Genomic DNA, 21,538 nt, shown 5'->3' on the forward strand with positions numbered 1-21,538 from the left:
GGAGCCCACGTTAAACTGTAGGTCCAGTCCAGATAAACCCATAGTTGGTAAAAAGGAGACTTTAAAATATATTAAAAAAATTCTATTATACTATTTTATTGCTTTATTATTATCACTTAAATCATATACGATTTCATATATATTATATCTGTATTAAACTGCATGTATAGTGTATAGCATAATTAGAATGAAATTTTATTTGAAGAATTATCATCGCTTTGTTTGTTTTAATTACTCTAATTAAAAGACTAAACTAAATTATTTAGATTACAATATACAAGAAAATTCATGTTTTCTTAGAGATATAATCATTCTGAATGCTATACATAAAATAAAATATATGTTTAATATTAAACGCTATCGATTTAAACAAGAAAATGTATTTTAAGAAGCATAAAACCCAAACCTAAGTCAATAATAGATCGATATACGAAGATTTCTCAAGGTAAACCACATCAAATCATCTAGAGGTAATTATTTTAAACAATCTACATTACTAATAGAAATTATATACGTAGCAAGTTCAATTTTCTTTCATTTCTATCCAAGAATCAAGGCCGTAGTTGATTTTGTATGTGAAAGCTGTCAAACGTTTTGCAAAATCCGATTACAAAATAAATCAAAGCGATTGTTTTTGATGTACGACGACGTTTGCCAGTAAGGATTATCGAGAGTATTTATTATTCCATTCTATCGGTAAGTTGTCAGCTAAAATAAACACGATTTCTAAATAATAAGACTAAGTTTGACATAATTTTCGTACGCATAGTTTATTAGAATTAATTAATTCGTATTCGGTAACAATTTTTAAAAATATTTATATCACATATTTTTTTTTATTACTCTTCGTGAGTCCACAATCTGCCCTATTGGTAATAAGTATTTCTTATGTCTATATTATATGTACATGGCATGTAGAAAATCATTTCATTAAGCAATCTTCTGTATAAAATATTATCTTAATTAATTAGTCTTATTCTAAAGCTTATTCTAAACTCTACATATCTCCAATACTCAGATCAGGTGGTGTTAAACGTTTTAGTCTACGCACTTCACTATCACGTCGCATATTCAGCTGATTAGCGAGTATATTGGGATGCACCGACACTCTTTCGGAGTACTTCACACAAACACGTTGAATTAGACTCGTTATAGGTTCCAGAGGAATATCGAGTTGTATCACTTTATTTAAAATATAGTACGGAGCATCAACAATGGCACGCACCACCTTATTTTGGAACCGTTGAATCATGGATATAGTTGGATATAGTTGGATTCCATATGCCCAAATGGGCTTGAGTATAGTCTCATACAGCAATACCTTGTTATCTAATGATAACTTGGATTTGCGCTCGATGAGCCAATACATTTGATATCATTTTAGTCCAAGTTGTTTCCGTTTAGAGAGTATGTGCTTCTTCCAGGTTAGACGTCGATCTAAGTGCATACCAAGATATTCAACATGCTCTGCTTGGGGGAGTTGACGATGATTAATATTCACTCGTGGACATGTTCTTCTTATATCGCATATAAGATTGTTTTAATCAGTTAGTAAATTAGTTTTAATACTACTTAGTTACTACTATTTGCTGCCTGTAACTATTTTAATTAGCGATTGGTGTCTATTACTGAAAAAGTGAATTATCAATATAAAAAAACTATTAAGCCTGTAGCGACCTTGAAGCATGTCAAATTTTACATAGTGAAATAACGGTCTACAAAATACCCAGAAATATAATCCCAGATGTTGAACACGGGCGGGGTGCCAGCAGCGCCAACTAGAAGCCCGATAACGAATAGCTGGCAACCCCGAGACAGTTATCTGGGATGTTATTGAAGGGTGTTTCCATTCATTCAAGACCCTACCATCGTTTGGTTTAGACGTGCCACCATCGACTGCCCAAGCCTCGTCTCCAGGTAACACCTTTGCTAGCCTTTTTTATATCATGTGTATTTTTACATTTTTATATTACTTCAATAAATAACGGTCACATAATGTAAACACTACTATTTCATATCGTTTTACCTCCATTCACCGAGCCACTTAACATAACTGTTAAATTCGATGGTTTTGATATTTCGCTACATAAAATAACAGTTTTCTGTTTAGAATTATTGATTTATTCATTTTATAAGGATGTTAATGATTCTCAAAATCTTATTTTCGACATTTATTGCTTTTATTGTTTGATTTGAAGACAAAGAATAACAAGACTTGATCAAGAACCCTGCGTAAACTCTGGAAAGGAATTTTCTGAAACTATAGCAGATACCTACATGTGATGAAAAAGATCTAAAATGAGGGAAAATAGTAAATCCACATGAATTTACTGAAAACGCATCAATAGAATGGTTTTATTGGTTGGTAGGGAGATAAAGACGAATTTTTAAGGGCATGTTGTGATTGGGAATGAATTAATTTATTGCAATTTAAACCCCAAACACAAGAAGTCATGGTTTAATGTAGGAAATCCATCCACATCGACAACGAAGCGAAATATTCATGATTATAAACTCTTTCTGTGCCTATAAGGGAGTTGGTGGTCCCACTGTATTACGAGCTCTTAAATGTGATTAAATGCAATTCTTACTGCAAATGTCTACCGACGTCAATGAAATAATTTGAGCGTAGTATTGTTACAAAAAATTGCAATAACAATTATAAGTAACAGCCACAAAATCATCCTCTGGCTTGACAAAGCTAGGCCACACATTGCAAGAGTTGTGAAGGATATACACATTCAGGTGAATGATGTAAGATCGTTTATATCGTTCGATAATATTTGAAAAGGATATAACTACAGACGTTATTTTATTTTACTGATTATTCATTTTTTTCTAATTTTTAGTTGTTATAAAAAGAAAAATTAATTTTAATCTATTACTTTTGTGAAAATCAAACTGTCCGACGTAATTAATGTTCCTGTTCATTTGCTTTTCGCCAAAGATATCAAAAAAACTATAATATAAACAATAACATTTACGACCTAAAATAGGTATCAAGATCTATCAACAAAATTATTACTTTTCCTGTTGTTATAAGACCTTATTTTAATATATTCCGAAATAATATTGTTTAAATTATAAATTATTTGGTGTAGCAATGAGACCAATAATGTCAAATAATGTCCTTAGTTTGCAATATAAAGCAAATGCATAAAATAAATTAAAATGTATTGCATAATATTACTTAACCATACGTGTGGTTAAAACCAAATAAAAATTCAAAAAATTATTCACAGTACACGGTGTAATTTTTATCGTTAACATCTAAAACTGACGAGTTTTATTAGTTGCAGAAAAAATGTACTGACTGACCTTGGCAACGTTTGATTTTTTTTAATATCTCAATGAGATTTAAATCATTGGTAGTAACTATTTGCGCTCTAATTAGAGACGTCCTAGTAATTTTGGTGTGAGTTTTCTAACACGTTCGGTCCTACTTAGCACATTTCGAGGACCTCTGTTTATGCAAAACACGCTTCTGTGTTAGTTTTTCACGAATGATCACTAATAAACGAGCAAACGTTTGAGGAATTTGTTTAAGCTGTTGCAAGTATAAATCGAAAAAACATAAATGACAAAACATATTCGAATTTGATGACAACAACTAGTATTGACCAAGCCTTAACCAAATAACGCTGTAATAACAGTGTTACATAATATCAATTTGTATAGTTAGTTGCTGATAGTATTTTTTTAAATAAAACTTCACATATGCTCAGCTAGAAATAATAGAAATTTCATTAATAGGACATCAGAGATTAAAGAGCAAAGATACCAAATATTTGGTGATGGAATTTGTAGAGAATAAAGAGCCTCTTATGAATATGACAGTAAGTAGAACTTCATATTCTTGATTGGCTTGGCATATTTTCTTAAAGATGTACCTGGGGATATTGTGTGGATAAGAAACATTAGAGAAATCTGAAGAAGACCTATTTTCCATATGAGATAGTGAGGAAGGTGAATTGACGACATCCTGGGTTTGAGAGAATCACAGAAGATGATCAAAATGAGCCAGAGATTTTTGGAGGTGGCATTATTTAGATAAACAGGAATACGATATTGAATATTACCAACTGATTAACTAGTATGAAAGCATGTAGGTAATACTATCATCGTATAAGGTCTTTAGAATATATACCATGAATATATTAAACAAGTGAGGATTAAAGCTGAACTCTCAACTCCTTCAACTATTCAACTATACAGGATTTTTTAGGTCAATTTGAAATTAACTCATCTCAAGTTCTATAAGTAAATACATGAAGCACCAACCTAATAAGTAAAGGCGACAGAACGGTCAATCTACTGTTAGGATAGTCGCGGATTTGAATCCTGCTGGGGCATGGATTTATGTATGTTTGTGATAGTCCTAGGTAAGAGTGTAAAATCTGACAAGGAAAATAATTCCAGTCACGCCAGTAACCAGGCTGGGTAAGACCGTTTGTAAGACTTCAAAATATATATTTTTTAAATATTACATATAATAATATACAATGATGCATCCAAAATATATTGATACAATAATAATGTTTAAGAAAATAATATGACAAAGAATTAGGTCTAAAACGGATCTGTTTGTTTCCTTATATTTAATTTGATATATTTTAAAGGAAACTAAGATAAACAACACAAGCTAATGACAGTTTGATAAAAGCTCAAAGCCAACAATGTCAATTTATATTGTATAAAATAAAACATTATATCGCAGCTAAAGCAATAGATCAGATTTGAAAAATATATGCAATTATTAATTACTCTTTTACAAAATAGATATTATTAACTTAATAGATTAATTATTAATTACTTATGGTCGAATTTCAACCCTTAAGCGACTACTGATAACCATTAATTAGTATTAGTGATTAGTTTAATTTATATTATAAATTATGTCTGTTTTATAATACGGATCTACGGATAATTAAATATTTAATATAATAATTAAATAATTATATATGACTTGGTTTATTATCCATATTACAAACATAATTATATAATCAAATTACGATACACCTACATCTTTTTAACTTTTCGGAATTCAGTTAACTTACAATTTTAAACCATATATAAACGTAACTGTGGTCTATTTTCATAAAACTACACGAATATATTCTATACACATCTATCAAACTCTTTTATTATCTTTAATAATTATAATCATTTTCAAAATACGTTAACAGCTTGGTTATTTTAATTAAATAACATAATTAACAAAATTCTACATGACCCTGACAAAATAATCATTATAAATTAGCTGGTTTAAATAAATATTAAAATAATCTATTTGTTGTATTTTATACTATAATGATTATTTTAAAATAATTTATAATCGTGCATAAACCAGGATTAATAGGATTAGCTGGATTGTACATTGTTTATTTTAAAGCCATATATAGTTTTTAAACGATTTTGAATTAAATTATATGACTTGACAATAAAAATTCTTTTTCTCTTCTTTATTTAATAATTATCCAATTACTATTATTTTTATAGCCATTATTTTAATGGTAAAAAATCTATATATTTTAAAAACTATATTAGGAGCTGAATTACACGTTACTATTTATAATATTATAGTACCATAAAATACGCAAAATAATGTTACTTTACTATACAAAGTGTCCATTGGGAAAGTTCATATTTTAAATTTGGATTACAATGACACTTTCTTTAGAATTAGCTACATTATTTGATAGATGATGGAAGCCATCTTGTTCAGAAAGCATTCACAAATTATCATTAAAATGAATATCTAAAAATGTGTTTCCCAAACTAGAATTCTAATCATTAAATGTATAAACAATTTTAGGATTCCATGGAGATTGATATTCTTAGTTTACCACTTACATAAACAAGCAGACTTGAAAATGTTGGAATGAGTATAATCCTCAAGAGGTTGCAACATTATTATATAAACTTGATTATATACATTATTATATACATACAACATTATTAATTTTATTATTATATACTTATTTGGTTGATTGAATATCATTCTTTAGATGTTATTAGTATTATCTTTTAATATTCTATATATTTATCTTCATGCATAGTTGAACTATTAAGTTACAGTTAACAAGTTCTATTTCATTTCAAAGTTATATTTCTAAAGAAGAGCACACATTTGTTTTATTAGGGGATTTACTATATGTACTTGCATATGTTTGCTGGGAAGTATAGAAAACTTAATCGTGGAACGCTCAATATTTAATTTTCACCATTTATTTATTTTTTTGTTTCTCCAAATCTACTATCGAAGACCATCAAACGCTTTTAGAAACTTATGATGCAGCTTCTGGATCATATTCCAATTGTCGGTTTTGGTTTCTACCATTTAAAAGTCTGGAAGGCCAAAAAAGCTCGATGATAATGAATTGCAATACTTATTGAACGAAAATATAGCAGCTCAAACTCTCAAAGAACTCTCAGACATCTTGCTAGTTGATGAATCAATTGTTTTCAGACGTTTACATATGTTGGGAAAAGTCCAAAGGAGAGGAAAATGGCTACCACACCAATTGACTGAAAATACCATTTCGAACCTTTTCAACATCACCGTTTTATTTATTTTCTAGTAAAAAAGGAAGAACTTTCTGTAGCGTATTATGAATATCTACGAAAAGTAGAAAACCCCAACCTCAAAAAGTCATCCATATCGATACCGAAGCGGAGTATTCATGCCTATAAAGTCTTGCTGCGCATATGGCAGGATTAGCAAGGTATAGTGTATTGCGAGCTGCTAAAACTCATTGAAACACTTAGTGCAAATAATACCGATGTCAGTTGAGCAAGTTGATATACACATTATTACAAAAAAACAGCATTCTCTTGCATGGCAACACTTGGCCAGTTTGCAAGAATTGTGAAGAATATAATGTTGTCGCTCGAATAGGAAGTTCTGCCGCACCAAGCGTACTCACCAGGCATAGTACCTTCTGACTGTCACTTTTTCAAATTGATGCAGTATGGTTTAGCTGGCACACGGCTTCGAAATGCTGAATAATAAGTGAGAAAATGGAATCATAATTTGATCGCTGTTAAACCAAGATTGTTATTTCGATACAGTATCGGTATATTGCCAGAAATGTAGGAAAAAGTTCTGAAATAATGAAAATGATGCCCTTTTTAAGTGAATAAATTATCGGAGTATCAAGTTAGCACCAATCAAGTAAGTACCGCTAACAATAATTAAGCATTTATTATGAAAGTGCATCACGTTAGACAAAAAGCAAAACACATTAGAACCAAAATAAAACAACTATACTGGTTAGTCGGAAGATACTCCCAACTTTATCTAAAATCAAAGAGGTTGATCTATAATACAATTATAAAGCCAATTTGGACCTATGGGGTGCAAATATGGGGTTGCACTAAATATTCAAATCAGTTAGTCATACAGCGCTGTCAAAACAAGATTCTTCGATTGATTACCAATGCCTATCGCTATGTAACCAATGAAGAACTGCACAATGACCTGGAAATCAAATGGATTTGCGAAGTTGTGCAGGATTTCGCGTTGAAACACAAAAGAAGATTACTAAATCATTCTAACGTGGAAGCAATACAACTGCTGGACAGCGCACAGGATGTCAGGAGACTGAAACGAACGAAACCATACGAACTTGTGTGAACATTTAATGTGTATTATTAGTGTAAACTATAGCTATAAGTTAATAATTAATAAATAATTATAATTTTATAATTGAGGAATACATACTGATGTATTTTGTCGTACTCGTCTTGCTTGTTAATTAATCCAAGCACATAGGAAAAGTAATAATAAATTAATTGTAATAATAATAATTAAGATTGTACTAAGCGTATGTAATAAAGATGTTATTAAAAAAAATTATTATGAAAGAAGAAACCTTGAAAGAAAAAAACCCTTTGGGTTGCTGATTATAAATTGTAAGTATAAACTACCATTATATTAGGCTGAGAAAAAGTTTATCCATAATAGTAATCGAGTTTTTTCCAAACTTCTTCTACTATATTGAGCCTTACCATATAGTTCTACAACGAGTCGATACGTTATTCATTAACTACTGATTTTTAAAATTAAAATGGAGTTCGAAAAAATGGCATGCCAAAAACTTAAAAACTTAAAACTCGAGGACAATTTATAAAAAAAAAGAATGAATTGGCGCCACAAAATATTCTAATTAATATTTCAAGATTATGCTGTTGATAGATGTCGAATATTTCTACATGTCGTTTTATATCAGAAAATTTTAACACATATGTGTGTGTAAAATGTATTTATTGTTTTTTCTTAACGTTTTCTTTTGCTTGCACGATTTACGCATATTTAGCGGTCCTTTGATTCATTGATTATTTTAATACCATAGTACCCGCTTTCATTACTCTATATTAATTTTTTTGACGCACAACTCATTAATCAAGTTAAGATCATCAGGCACCGATTAATACTCGGCTATTTTGTAATTAATACTCGTTTTTCTGTAACATACTCGGTACATACGTCATTAGACATTATTAAACTAAACTAATCGAAATTAATTTAGTTTGTAGGAATGTTAACATAATTTCGGCTGAAATTAATTTATCCCAGGAATTTGATCTTCCAACTGACCGAACCGTTTTAATAGCATTTCAGATTGTCATTATAGTTGGCTTATACATCTGCATCTAAAAAAAAACTGAACCGTCTTTATTATGACGGTTCGGTATAAACCAGTAATAATTTACTCCATATTAAGTCGATCTTGTAACGTCTATAAGCGATGTTTCTAATAAATTAATTACGAATAGGAGCATCTGCTATTGAAATATTGTGCGGAAAATTGAGAAAAATCGTCATACTATATTAGTATAGTATTTCTAACACTGTTGCTATTTAACGACATTTTAATGTATTTTATGGACAATAAAATATTCTGTGGTACAGTGATAATTAAAAAAACTAATATGCAATTGGTATTACATAACTTTTAATTTAATTTGGTTACTGTATAGGTGTAGAAAAAATATATAAAGTTGTAATAGTTTAAATGTCCTTTGGTAATTTAACGAATAATGCAATACGACGAGACAACATGTATATATGGACTGTGAATTAACTTTAAAGGTTTTTTATGGATTCAAAATTTTATTATAAGCATTTTTCGATTGTTCAAGAATGATAAGAACTTTACGTCCCAGAAATAATAGCTATCTTGAAACTATAGAAGATGAAATACTACCTGAGTAGGACTTTATCCAAACATGTATCCAATCCTTTGGATACGACGGATAGAATGAAACTTGTTCTTTAAATATGTTTATATTGATTTTCATCGATTTTGTAATATATAACCCGTTTAATAAAACAGTGAACTGACGTCATCTGTATTTCTGATGTCAGAACTTCGCAATGTTGCCGCTTCAACTTTGAGTTTTAGTTCATTTTGGCTTACAACAAAATTCTAATCTAACTAAGATAATGGAACAAAAATAATGTTATCAAATATAATTTATTTTAATATTATGACACAACGAATGTATTTTATGGACAATAAAATATTCTGTAGTACAGTGATAATTAAAAAACTAATATGCAATTGGTATTACATAACTTTTAATTTAATTTGGTTACTGTATAGGTGTAGAAAAAAAATATAAAGTTGTAATAATTTAAATATCCTTTGGTAATTTAACGAATAATACAATACGACGAGACAACATGTATATAAGGACTGTGAATTAACTTTAAAGGTTTTTTATGGATTCAAAATTTTATTATAAGCATTTTTCGATTGTTCAAGAATGATAAGAACTTTACGTCCCAGAAATAATAGTTATCTAGAAAAGTAGAAAACCCCAACCTAAAAAAGTCATCCATATCGATACTGAAGCGGAGTATTCATGACTATAAAGTATTGCCGCGCATATAGTAGGATTTGCAAGGTATAGTGTATTGCAAGCTGCTAAAACACATTGAAACACTTACTGCAAATGTCTACCGACGTCAGTTGAGTAAGTTGATAGGTACATTATTACAAAGAAGACCAGCATTCTCTTGAATGGCAACACTTGGCCAGTTTGCAAGAATTGTGAAGAACATATATATACATAAATTTTAATTTAATTTGGTTTCTGTAGAAGTGCAGAAAAATATATAAAGTTATATAGTTGTATAATAAATTAAATGTCCTTTAGTAATTTAACCAATAAATAAATTACAAGACAATAGGTATATAAGGCCTGTGAATTAACTTTAAAGGTTTTTTGTGAATTCAAAATTTTATTGTAAGCATTTTTCAAGAATTTCATTTCTTGAAACTATAGAAGATGAAATACTACCTGAGTAGGACTTTATCCAAACATGTATCCAATCCTTTGGATACGACGGATAGAATGAAACTTGTTCTTTAAATATGTTTATATTGATTTTCATCGATTTTGTAATATATAACCCGTTTAATAAAACAGTGAACTGACGTCATCTGTATTTCTGATGTCAGAACTTCGCAATGTTGCCGCTTCAACTTTGAGTTTTAGTTCATTTTGGCTTACAACAAAATTCTAATCTAACTAAGATAATGGAACAAAAATAATGTTATCAAATATAATTTATTTTAATATTATGACACAACGAATGTATTTTATGGACAATAAAATATTCTGTAGTACAGTGATAATTAAAAAAACTAATATGCAATTGGTATTACATAACTTTTAATTTAATTTGGTTACTGTATAGGTGTAGAAAAAATATATAAAGTTGTAATAGTTTAAATGTCCTTTGGTAATTTAAGGAATAATACAATACGACGAGACAACATGTATATATGGACTGTGAATTAACTTTAAAGGTTTTTTGTGAATTCAAAATTTTATTGTAAGCATTTTTCGATTGTTCAAGAATGATAAGAACTTTACGTCCCAGAAATAATAGTTATCTAGAAAAGTAGAAAACCTCAACCTAAAAAAGTCATCCATATCGATAATGAAGCGGAGTATTCATGACTATAAAGTCTTGCTGCGCATATGGTAGGATTTGCAAGGTATAGTGTATTGCGAGCTGCTAAAACACATTGAAACACTTACTGCAAATGTCTACCGACGTCAGTTGAGCAAGTTGATAGGTACATTATTACAAAGAAGACCAGCATTCTCTTGCATGGCAACACTTGGCCAGTTTGCAAGAATTGTGAAGAACATATATATACATAACTTTTAATTTAATTTGGTTTCTGTAGAAGTGCAGAAAAATATATAAAGTTATATAGTTGTATAATAAATTAAATGTCCTTTAGTAATTTAACCAATAAATAAATTACAAGACAATAGGTATATAAGGCCTGTGAATTAACTTTAAAGGTTTTTTGTGAATTCAAAATTTTATTGTAAGCATTTTTCAAGAATTTCATTTCTTGAAACTATAGAAGATGAAATACTACCTGAGTAGGACTTTATCCAAACATGTATCCAATCCTTTGGATACGACGGATAGAATGAAACTTGTTCTTTCAATATGTTTATATTGATTTTCATCGATTTTGTAATATATAACCCGTTTAATAAAACAGTGAACTGACGTCATCTGTATTTCTGATGTCAGAACTTCGCAATGTTTCCGCATCAACTTTGAGTTTTAGTTCATTTTGGTTTACTACAAAATTCTAATCTAAGATAATGGAATAAAAATAATATTATCAAATATAATTTATTTTAATATTATGACACAACGAATGTATATATTATTGCAGGACTTAAAATATAAACTACAGTTAATTGTACAGTCATACTAGTTACTAGGTTAGGGCTGTGTTTTATTATATTTACACTTAGTACCACCTATGAGTTCTAGGTGCGTTTTTTTCATGTAGTGAAATTCTCTGAGACCATATACAACTAATTAACAACTGCATATCTAAGTAATGTATTTTACATTCATTAGAGAGGATATTTGCCTTTTTACCATTAGTTTTTGTTTCTTTCGTTGCTATATTTCCTTGACAAGTCATTTTGATGTCACCGTATTTCTCCTTAGTTTCTTCTATTACTAGACCTGTGTACATATTTCTTGATAAAATAAGGTTTAATCACCGCATTTTCGATAGGCATTTGCCATATCTGGAAAACAGTTACTATTCCTTCTCTCCTCACACATACTAACCAAACGCTCATGTATGTTCTGAACAGTTACACATGTATCTATGCACACAGTTATCATACAGTTATCCTATATTAATTATATATTTACTTTTAGTTGTTTCCACTTCCATCACAATGTCTCAGTAATTATCAGCATCGTATCATAATCTCGCATCCGGAAAGTTTCATTCAGTCAGTGTCGCTTTCTGAGTCGCTATTCAAGTCAATAACCAAGCTATTAATTTCCGATCTATCCAACATTTGTTCACGATTCCACCATTTGTTAATTTCTTCTTCAGTGTGTCTGATGAAGTTCATCCAAACCAATGGTGTTACTGTAGACAATGCTTCTTTCCATATATCCGGACAATTCTTGCTTGTATATCCTTCACGATCTGCATGTCTATTGCAATAATTCTTTACCATATCCCATATCACTTAGATTGGATTGAATATATAATGATAGCGAGGAAGACGCAATACTCTGTGGCCATATTGTTCAGCCATCAGATATACTATGTATTTTTTCAGGCTTTAGTTACTGTTGTTTTTTATTACACCTCGTATATATTATGCTGACACAGAATTCCTAATATTTCAACTTTATATTGTTGACGGATTATGTTTTACGTTGAACAATTTTAACATAATTTAGCGGTGGCGCCTTAATTATTTAAATGATTTTTCAAACTTTAGGATTACAAATAATAATTAATTTTCATGCGAAACTCTGTTCCATAATTGTGTTAATACTTGGTTGAATTGTAATGCCAAGTCACCATGAAATTTTAACAATTTATATATAAAGTATAAAACTTATTTCAATATACTAAACTTTACTAAATGTTAGTAAAAATTATATATAGTTCCAGCACGTTCGTATACTTTATCAAAATACCTCCCTTGTTGTTTTCGAGGGTAAATAAATATTACATAATCTACGTTAAATACCCATATAAATTTCACAACAATTGTCATGTTATATCTCGTTTATTATCCAGCTATTTTAAGAATTTGAATGCAGGTAAAACAAACCGCTCATCCGTTAAACCCAAGAAGATTTAAAACAAAAAGGGTCAGTCATTTAGTAATCTACGAACATTAAGAGTGATAACTCAAATTCTCTCGTCCAAGAATTACATGAAAGAAACCATCAAGGACATTACTTCGTTAACAACAAAAGCGTAATACCATGTCGAGTGGAAAGTTTTGTAGGTGTCTTCAGTATTTTTAAAACGAAAGAACTTCCTGTTAAAAGTGTAGTATCATTATTCCTAGTATAATCGTTATTAATTAATATTTAAAGCACAGTTGATGAGAGACAAAATGGCTATCAAGAAATTTAATTCTGCAAAAATTGTTGTATTGGAAAATTTCGCAAAATGTAAATGATTGAAATTCTACAAAGTATTTTGTAGCATTTTAAAAAATGAGTTGGTTTTCAATCAGTATCATTACTTGCTTTAATGTTTTTATTTATGTTAAAAGACTTTATTTATAGTTGTCCAAACAAAATATTTAAAGCAAATGCCACATCAGTGCAAAGTTAACGAACATGTCCAGAAACATAGCAATAGAGGCTTTTAAGAAATATGCAGTGAACTTCTCGTATAAGAAATCATTCACTTTCCATGGTTGATGGTATGTTGTGTCTATTATCTGGTAGAGTGACTTATGGGCCATTCACCACATACAGGGGATGCAAGTAATATGAACACTTGACATATGCACAACACTTATTTATATATATTTATAAATCAGATTTTGAGCCAACATTTTCTTTTAAAACAGCTGCAATTATTTGTGGAATGGATATGTATAGAGTATCTGAATGCTTTCTAGGGGAATATTGTCCTATTCTTATACTAAAACAGCCTCCAATTACTTCACTGATGTTGGAGATGGAAATCTACTCCTCTCTTTACTAATTATATTGGGGTCTGGCGATTGTGTTGACCAGGGAAGATGTTTGATGGTATTTTGATAATCCGCAAACCAAGACTCTTCTTGTGTGTATGTATGGGCCTATTATCATCCTGAAATATACCGGTATTAGGCACTAATATGCTAGTAATAGTATCATAGTATATTAGAACTATAAGAATTCGCAGTAATACGACTTAATATCACGATATTGTAGTCCAAACCAATACGGAACCTCCCCCATTTGACTGTACAATGGCCGTCCGAATCATAGACTTCTTTTGGGGTTCTTTATTCATAAACCCGGCGGTTTGTCGGAAACAATATGATGATGATTCATCAGATCATACCACGTTCTTCCATATTTTTATATACATATACATATTTATATAAATTGAAACGTTAGCTTAACAAACAATCGAAAATAGAACCGAATAAAAGTGCATTTTTTCTAAAAAATTTTAAATAAAACTTGGTGACTAATAAGGTTATTTTTTCTAATTGGCTGACTGGTACATTTTAAAAATAGAGAAAAAAACCGCGCTGTTTACCGACAGTTTTTCTCCTTTTGTTATTATAAAATTAAATTAGACCATGAGGGTCATTGGATAGTTAACTTATTCAAAATCAAATTGGGATATTCGTTTGTTGATATTTTTTAACCGAATCATGTATCATTTTATAGAAGATTTTCATAGAAGTAATAGGAAATATTTAGTGTAGTAATATATATATATATAAATATATATATATATATATATATATATATATATATATTACTAATTTATATTTACAAAAATATATTTTCTGTATATTCATGGATGGTTTTAAGAAATGTATATCTGTGACTTAATACCATTCATGTGAGTCCGTCTGACAGCTACATCGCATAGTTTGACATTTTTGACGATATACGTACTCAGGACATTTTTTCGCACGGACGCTATTTGTTTATTTTATATTTAATTGAAAGTTTCGTCTCGGAAAAAAAATGGAACTGAATCGTTAACATTTTCGTGCCTTGACTTTTTACGATTTTTGACGTGGATTATTACAACAAGAATTTGACTTTTGTTGTTTTGTATGGTACATCTAAAAGCTACACTTAATTATACAGCCACAATAGTTTATAGGTTAGAGTTATAACATTTTATCAGTTTATAGCTCATTCGTTTATGCGTTCGAACTAATCAGACAGCATTGTGTCTCTATTTAACCGGAATAAAATGAGAAGAAAAATATAGTCTGATTCTGAAACGAATTTACAAATTGCGGCAGGCAATACATTAAATATCTTAATGACGTATGTATAAATAAACTTTGAACATACTATATATATAATAATATATATAAATATATATATATATATATATATATATATATATATATATATATATTATTTAGTAATCACAAATCACAATTGGGGAAATGATAATCGTTTGGCAATATTATAAGGCTTTAAATTCAGATCATTTCTCCTATTTTCACATGATCACTAGATGGAGAAAAATTGGTATTTTTTGCAATCGAAAACTCCAATGGTCTCTTGATAAAGTTGCTATTTGGACTAGGGAATTGTGAATCATATTAAATGAAGTAATATCTACACACATTGAATTCACTAATAAGAGCAAAACTGCAAATTCCATAAGTAGCACAGAACGCGATTAACTCAACATCAAGTACAGGAAAATGTATTGGTTGCTTAGCCGAAACTTCGAGCTATCAACTTACAACAAGCTTATTGTATATCAGCAGATACTGAGACCATTATGGAGCTATGGAATTCAGTTGTGGGGCTGCGCCAGTGAGTCCAACATCCAGGTGTTTCAGAGGTTGCAAAATAAGGTGCTAAAGTGTATTGCCAATGCGCCTTGGTATGCAGGCGTTTGTGACTGAAGATATGCCGACTCCAGAAGCACGTCAATACGGAAGCCTCCAGACTTCTAAATGTGGGTAATGTCATTAGACGTCTCGGAACGACGGGAAAAAAACCTTTTTATCTTGCAAATGTTGGAACATTAAGTGATTGTTGTAGTTGTCTGTTAGTAGGTTAAGTCAGATTACATCAGAAACAATAATAAAACGGTCGTAGAGACACCGATGATGCAGAACGCAGTGTTTGTCCATATGAGGTGCAAATACTAGAAAACATGGAAAATATCCACAAAATCGTTTTGAATGATCGAAAAGTGAAGGTGCGTGAGTGAGCTAACACCTTAAAGATATCAAAAGAATGTGTTGGTTTTACATTGCAGGAGCATTTGATAATGAGAAAGGTCTGTGCAATATGGGTACCACGTTTGCTCGCTGGAATGATCATTAGCAGCACTAATTTGACCTGCGATATTTACCTTAGCGCCATATTAACACAGTTATCTTTTCCCTATAAACCATATCACTGACTGTGTAGGTTTTGTACTTTTGTACCTTTGATTACTGACTCAAAAATTTGATGACTCAACTTTAAATTTTTACAATATTAAATAACTCAAGATTTTCTTGTATATAACTGTATATTTATTATATGTAATACTAACAGTTTTATATTTACTGCTATACTATTTACCCTTATTATTTGTTTTTGCTGTAATTTCTGATTAATTGCGTTTTATATTTTTACAGTATTTTTTATTTTGTTGTCTATATCTCTTTGCCATTCCCTCTCTCAAATTATGTTATTTCTATAATGTTTATTCATTTTCATTTTATATTTATACAAGTATTTTTGTATGCCTTATTCGAAATATTGTTTGTGCATTTTATTGTAGGTAGACCAAGACCAAGGTCTTTCTTCATATTTCATCAATATATATATATATATATATATATATATATATATATATATATATATATATATATATATACATATATTGAAAATAAAAATTGAACTTCATTACCTTCTGTAGTATTTTGGCTTATTAAATGATTTACATTATCTTGAAAGACATTTCGTTGGTTATTAAATCCTCTTTATGCCAATTTTTTCGCAGTTTTTCTCTTGATACATTTTTAAAGGATTTTTTAAGGAAGATGTTCAATTTCATTTTACATTCGCTAGAAAAGTATATTGTACATTATAGGTCTTTAATCTGGCCAAGGGCTTTCTTCATTTTGCAAATCAATATATACTGTGACTTTTAATTGTGTGCTTTACTGTACAAATTCCTCATAAGCTCTTTTTTTTTGAAGATGTGTATGATTTTGCTGATATTTTTAATTAATAAAAATATATATAAATTTTAAATATATACATATATATATATATATATATATATATATATATATATATATATATATATATATATTTAAAATTTTATATCTGCATTAAACTTGTCATGATTAATGATTAATTAAACATTTTTGACAATTTCTGCATCGCATAATAAACAAAAAAATATTATATATTCAAATAACGTTTCAGAGAAATTTATGTCAATGGCTTGCTTCATATAAAATGGATTTTTTTACGTTGCATTCAATTGTCCTTGTCATCGAAATCAAAGCTAATAAATAAATGATATCGTTCCCATATAATATTTTATTTTGGGATCACCATACTGCGACAGGGATAATATAGATAAATATTAGTTTAATTGAAGGCTTTATTTAAGCTTTTTAACTTAATATAGTAATATAGAATAGAGTTCAACTCTTCTACAAAGATATCCATTAAATTTTAGATTTCGTTTTATTTAATTAAACGATTCATTTTTATAATACTAAGTTATTCAATAAATTCGAGGAACATCATCTATTATAAGGGTGTTAGCCATCAAAAAAAAATATCGATATTTTTAAAAATATCGATATATCGTTTTCGATATTTAAAAAAAATCGATATATCGGAGAAAAAAAATCGATATATTTTTTGTAAGAAGTTTTTCTGCATCCCTAATCTATTAGTCAACAGTAGAACTAAAAATGCGATGCCATTTTAATATTCCATTTTTCATAAGAATATATCTAGGATTGCATGAAAAAAGGCAACAATATAACAAAAACACATTTGAGTATAACTTTTGAAGAAAAAGAAAGTGCTGCTTCACCAAGACAATTCACCGTGTCACAAGTCAGTGAGAACGATGGCAAAAATCCATGAATTGGGCTTCGAATTGCTTCTTCATCCATCGTATTTTCCAGATCTGGCCCCCAGCAACTATTTCTTGTTCTCAGAACTCAAAAGATGCTCGCTGGAAAGAAATTTTCGTCGAATCAAAATGTGATCGCCGAAACTGAGGCCTATTTTGAAGCAAAGGACAAATCGTACTACAAAAATGGTATCAAAAAGTTGGAGGGTCGCTATAATCAATGTATCACTTGAAGATAATTATGTTGAATAAAAAAAACTAATTTTGCCAAAAAAATGTGTTTTACTATGGTAGCCCGGGGACTTTTCAATTGACCTGTTATATATCCCTTTTTTGTTTCATTTCCAACAAGTTATTGAAGAACCTACTATCTGACAAAACACAGTCATAATAGGGTTCATACAATAGATAATTAATTTGTTTATAGTTTTAACCATCAACAGCTTGAAACTAACCCATGTCATATTGATTTTTAATGTCTAGTTTGATAAAAGTGTTTCATAACAAATTGTTTTCTTTATGGTGTTTTTGTTCAGAAAAAAATGCATTTTTTCAACACAATAACACATTAGTTCCTGTTGAGCATTAAAAATGTAATAATCCGTAAATCAAGTCGATAGTATTTATTACAGACTCTGTTAGAATTTTATCACGTTCAAAAACACCTTAGCTTATCTGTTGCCATTGTTACTATTCACCATAAATTATAATGAAAGCTACAGAAAAAAAATTGGGACTTTCCCCAATAGCTGATTGTTTTTTTTTAATTAATATTTGATTTCCATATTACCATATTACGATATTGTAGATCGATGCAATCTGTGTTTTTGTTATAACTATAACATAACATATAACATTATAACAGGCGAAAAATCATTGATATCAACAATTGACTATGTTGATGTTTGAAATCAAACTAAATAAAATAAAATGTATTCGTTCTTGAAGCATTTCGAAATAAATAGTAATTTAGCAACAGCGCTTTAGATTAACATAAAGCCGTCAATTCTAAATGGTATACAACGCTTTGTAAGCTTTCAGTTAATGATTTTTCATAATGTCAATACCAGATCACATAGATCTTGAAAACTTAAAAAATAGAGTTAAACACCCCCCGTACAGCACTGATTTGACACCGATTGATTTTATATTTACTGCGACTTTTATCAAAGGAAACCCTTTTGACGTTTTTAAACATCAGTTTGGAATTTGGGAATTATATCAAGCTGAGGAGAAAAATAATTTGAGAAATAATTCAACAAGGATATTATGAAAAGAAATGAAGACATTTTCAGTGACCAATTAGTATTTTTATGAAATGTCCATGATGAACGAATTTAAACTAAATTTCAGATTTTTTTTTAATAATATTGGTTTTATATTGACAACTGTTTCAACTTTATAAAACAATTATTTCCTATAATATTTAACTAGTATAAATTCGAGGAACATCATCTATTATAAGGGTGTTAGCCACCAAAAAAATCGATATTTTTAAAAATATTTAAAAAATTAATATATTTATAAAATATATTTAAAAAAAATCGATATATCGGAGAAAAAAAATTGATATATTTTTTGTAAGAAGTTTTTCTGCATCCCTAATCTATTAGTCAAGAGTAGAACTAAAAATGCGATGCCATTTTAATATTTCATTTTTCATAAGAATATATCTAGGATTGTATGAAAAAAGGCAACAATATAACAAAAACACATTTAAATATAACTTTAAAATTGTTTTGTGTATCGTTTTATCAGTAAGGATGTTGATCTGATCCACCATCATGATCCCAAATCAAAATAAAAAAAGCTAAGGAGTGTTATGAAGAGAGTTTTTCTTCAGAAATCGTCAACATGAATGGGGATCTTTTGCAAGCCTTTTAGAAAACTACCAATGTATAAATAACTTGAGACTTCTCAGCAATCTAATTTTTTAAATTGTGTTTTTAGGGTTTCTTAAGGAAATATTACATTTTTGAATATATTATTGATAATATGAGAATCATATGAGATTTATAGCAACATCTGACGAATTGTGGCAAGAGTTTTCACGAGTCTTCATAAATTTTAAGTTTTCAATACAAATGAGTCACGTAACTAAATGCCAAGCAAGAAGAGTACCGTCAACAATAGGAAGCCACAGTGTACTACTTATAGTAGTAATACAAGGAAGAATTTGCATAAATTAGGTTATAGTTATAATATATTTTTTCTCGCGCATAACCACAATGATAGGATCCATAGAATAAATTTACTAAAATTAAGAGAAATTATAATCAAAATAAAGAAATTTCGGCCGCTTGAAATCTACAACTAACATGTTAACTGAAAAGTCCCCTGTCTGGCACATAGATGGCGCTACTAGAATTAAATCCATATGTTTGTTAGTTAGTCCTAACCCTCAAAAGATGCGAGTATAAATTTGACAGATGTTGGTTCATTAGTTTGTGAATTATAGTATTTTGAGTGAAGCAACTTTTGTCATTGTGAAACATCAGTTTGGAATTTGGGAATTATATCCAGCTGAGGGGAAAAATAATTTGAGAAATAATTCAACAAGGATATTATGAAAAGAATTTAAGACATTTTCAGTGACCAATTAGTATTTTTGAAATGTGCATGATGAACGAATTTAAACTAAATTTCAGATTTTTTAGTAATATTGGTTTTATATTGCCAACTGTTTCAACTTTATAAAACAATTATTTCCTATAATATCTAACTAGTATTTTGTAAAGTGTAATCGTAATAGTAAAAATTGCTCATACAACAGATAAATGTTACCGGTAATTATATGGTTTATGATTTTTAACCATCATCGGATACAAACAAGCCAATGTCATATTGATTTTTAATGCTTAGTTGCCTGAATGTGTTTCGTAACGAAATGTATTTTTTTGTTGTTGTTGTTCGGAAAAAATTATAGTTTTTCAACACAATGACATATTAGTTCCTGTTAAGCTTTAAAAACTTTAATAATGTGTAAATCATGCCGATATTACTTATTGTGGGTTCCATTAAAATTTTATCAGGTTTACAGAAACCTTAGTTGATGACCAATTCCTTATCCGTTTCCATTGTTACAATTTTTCATACACGATAACATGGAACAAAAGTATCAGAAAACTATCTGAACTTTTCGCATTGTTGATTGTTTCTACCTAGAAAAAGAATTACAAACAAATATTTTGATTGCAGTGATTTATTCCCGTATGTGATAAGTTTTCATAATTTTTTCGTAACTTTTCTACTGATCTATTGACTTTATTTAACGCCTTTAAACAATTTCAGGCTCTTTGTCTCGAATTTGTAAAAATTATTATCAATGAAGTTCTCATTGAAAACGCACAATCTCTACTGACTTCTACGTGATATATTTCTTGCATTTAAAAACAAATAAAATGGCCAGTCCAATAAAA

At 29.3% G+C, this 21,538-nt stretch overlaps 1 protein-coding gene across 1 annotated transcript in view; it reads left to right on the forward strand.

The window, feature by feature from the left end:
• Positions 1-21,538, forward strand: part of Mitf (transcription factor Mitf) — a 160,029-nt gene that overhangs the window by 115,436 nt on the left and 23,055 nt on the right. The gene's annotated exons all lie outside the window — the stretch shown is intronic.

The sequence above is a fragment of the Rhynchophorus ferrugineus genome, unplaced genomic scaffold (genome assembly GCF_030347505.1).
Source record: "Rhynchophorus ferrugineus isolate W39M unplaced genomic scaffold, kcgeb_rfMv2 rfM5, whole genome shotgun sequence".
Lineage (NCBI taxonomy): Eukaryota > Metazoa > Arthropoda > Insecta > Coleoptera > Curculionidae > Rhynchophorus > Rhynchophorus ferrugineus.